The sequence below is a fragment of the Corvus brachyrhynchos genome, unplaced genomic scaffold, assembly GCF_000691975.1.
Source record: "Corvus brachyrhynchos isolate BGI_N302 unplaced genomic scaffold, ASM69197v1 scaffold864, whole genome shotgun sequence".
NCBI lineage: Eukaryota > Metazoa > Chordata > Aves > Passeriformes > Corvidae > Corvus > Corvus brachyrhynchos.
In genome coordinates, this window is record NW_008237871.1 from 1,043,935 (window position 1) to 1,047,629 (window position 3,695).

Sequence of the window (3,695 nt, forward strand, 5' to 3'; positions counted from 1 at the left end):
CTCAATGACAGTCACAGAACAGAAGAGCAGATGCTATAGATGCAGGAACTTAGGCTGCCACAACTCACACTCTTACCTGGCAAACCAGTTGCTTACAGCTAAACTGCTGCAGTCTTGAACACAGAACACAGTGGAACATTGTACCTGCTGTAAGGCTCTCATGGGAAGCTGTTTGTGGGGTCTGGCAGCCACTAAAACAATGCTACTTATGTATGAAGGTTACTTAAACTGAAGCAAAGTCTGAACATAATGCAGAGTAACTATTCCTCCATGGGCAAACAAGCCTTAAAGTGAACTGCTCATAAAGGAGCTCTGCTGTGGAGGAAGAAGCTATATCCAATTCTTTATTAACAAGTCCTTTTTTTAACACTTTCCCTTTTGGAAAGGCTGCCTCTAAATCCACACTACTCTGAATCCTCCTTAGCTTTTCAGTCCCAATACATAGACAATGTATTTTGTCTCTTTCATGCTGAGAGTGCTGAAAACTGAGCAGACAAAGAGAAGACAAAGATTGCACAGAGGCAAGTAAAGAAGAAAGCAACACGTAAGTAGTACTTAGTGGATGTGATAGAGATGGTGATTGATGTGGTATCAGGAACTCAGAAAAAAATCCACAGCAAAGAAATTGTCTGCTTTTATATGTATCTACCATTTCCTCTTGACATTATAGAATATGAAGGATGTATTATCATGACTACATCTGCATTACTGAAAGTGCCACTCCAAGCTCTCCATGTCCTATCTGTTAGCATTCCAATAAAGGTTTAGACTAGGAACAAACAAAAACACACAACTTGTTCCTTGGTCACATATTTAACTGCAATCAACATAAAAATAGTTATATTAAAAGACTAGGAAAGTCAGTTTAAAAAGAGTCATAACCTTAGCACAGAGCTAAGGATATCAAATAACATTCCCTGCAGAACACCCAACTCTACAAAACTTTGGGAAGTAGATGGCACCAGCCAATTCACTTCATCTGCCTTATAAGCACTCAGTAAATGTGTATTAGATGTGTACTAAAAATCTGCCCTGATTTCATGCAGAACACTCAGAGTTGTGGTTTCACACCACAAAGTATTCAACACCAACACCAGCTTCAGGAGTTCCCTCTCCATTCTCAAGAAGCTTGTTTCCAGCCCATATATGTGCAACTCTCACTCAGGCTAGCTGGTCTAATCAAGAAATCTTGCAGAACAAGTTCTCCTTCAAAACTACCCCAGCTCTCTACGGAGTCCACACCATGACTCCATGAATCAGTTGTTAGAGCCGAACAAGAGGACAAGGAGTTTCACAGCCAACACCACATGAAGTCATGGACCATCCCACAACTTGAGTTACATCCCGATCCTACACTCAACACAATTCCCTTCTAACACAGCCTAGAAGCAGCTCAGGGCAGGAGCCCTACACAACCACAGACTGAGTTTACAACCCACATCAGATCTGTCCTTCAGGCAATACCAACATTTAAAAACATATGAAGGAAAAAAGGCCTTTAGAAAGGAGACTCCCAAGGTACCAGTATGTACCAGCTCTCTGTAAGGGCCAGAATAAAGTGGTGCCCTGCAAGCAGAAGTGTATATCCACACTCCTACATCACTGCTGACTCCTGCAACATGCTGGGAGAAGCCAAAGCTGCTTCTCAGCCTCAGACATCTGAGCTCAGGCTTCCTCAATCTTGCAACAGTATGGAAGTCTTGCTTAGGCCTGCAGTCACACAGAATCTAATACTGGAGGAGGCTTCTTAGGACATGAAGAGCACTATTCTCTCAAATGCCCATAACCAAATCACACACATGGACCACATATCCTCAGGATACCCACTGTCCACACTGAAATGTTCACTCACAAAACGTCACTCTTGAAAAACAAAGCCAAAACCCAGAAAATTTAAACTCAGTATTGTAATGAAAACCCAAGTATAAAATTGCAATAAATTGAGACATCTATATCCAGCATATAAAGATGCACTCAAAATGAATTATGTGAATGGTTTCATGCTTTTAATGTTCAAGACCAAGTGTTAAAAATTTATCTTGACAAATATCACTTCTTAGTTGCAGGATGAACTGGAAGACATACATACATTGAAGACTGTATTTTCATAACTGCTAGGAACAACCTTCCCACAACTTACAAAAACTTTCAGACAATTCACCAGATATTTAATTACCTCCCTCTTCCACTTACTATGTCAGCTTCTAATGACAAAACTGGGAGCTTCTGGAAAGAAATACAAACTTGTTGCATAGAGAGGTGAAGTTTTTTTAGCCAATGTATTGCTTTTATTTCTCATTCAACAAACTCTACTTCTGGCTAGCTTCATCTTATTCCAAGTGCCACATGAAACCAGGCCAGGCTGTTCTCAGATATCTAACACACAGTAATTGCTTAAAAAAATCTTGCGCAGTCACTGTAACAACTCATCCCAGTCATCCCAGTAACAGTTTTGCTTGCTTTTTAATGAATGCAAACATCTGATCCATACTGCAAAACTGGATGGAGTGCAACGAAGTGACAAAAAAAAAGACTGTCACTACATCTGTAATAAAAAGCACATGAATCATACAGAGACATCTGTGCACTTATGTAAAAGAAAATAAATAGAAGGCATTTACTAAAAGTTTAGGATTACTGTCATCTCTTCACATGCATTAACATTAAAGATTTTTTGGTCAGTAGTAGTAATTTTTTAATCCCTTGTTGTACACTTGCATTGAAACATTTATGAGCATTGTTTGCAGCTCAGAGAAAAACATTACTGTTTGCAGGGCAAATACAAACTCAGTTTTATTGTGTTAGGTTTGTATGTGCTTACTCGTGTTTATTTCCTCAAAGTTACACAGCATTCAAGGGCACTTCTGTTTGCTTGTTTTGATGAAGCAGTAGAAGAGTAGGAGAAGTAAGGGATTAATCTAACAAGATTAATGACTTTACAGAAAGTTTAGAAAGTGAAACATCAGTTGTGAGCACCAAGAAAGTCTACATAGCTTTGACAGATACACATTATCATACTTCTTCAGTGAACACTGTCACTGTTTAATTCTGAAACAGCACCTAATTATAGTAAACCCACAAACAGTCAAACTACTTACACGTTATAAAACAATGACAGTCCAGTTTTAGATATTGACTGTTATAATCAACAAAGGAACGTCAAACTTTCCAAGTATACATGAATTAGCACTTCGACCTTACTTTAGAAACAATGAACATCGCTTTCACTTCTGTGCTCACCACCTTGTATAGGGTAGAAGAGCCTTCCAAAAAAATAGAAAAAGCTGCAGAGCAGCAAAGGAATTCAAGGAAAGCAGTTGTTTAACAAAGGACAACTGAAAAGGCAACAAGTTGAACTTCCCATTAAATCACCAGCATTTTTACTTCATATTTGCCCCCAAAAGTCAGAGCAAGCCCGTAACAGTGATTTTCATGGGGCTGAATATGCCAAATTTCACAACATCATGGACGCTGCCAAAATCAAAGCCCTAAAGCAGACGGTGTCAAGCAGGGAAGGAAGTCGGTATTGCTGGGGAAGAGAAAAGTGAAAGAGAAAGAGGATCGGAAAAATTAAGTCAAAGACCATTCACGGTTACCCCCGCACAGGGTCTGAGCAAATCCTGATAACGAGGTACCCTAGCGAGAGGGCCCGTGGGAGAGGAAACACCAGGGACCGGGCAGGAACCCAGCCAGCC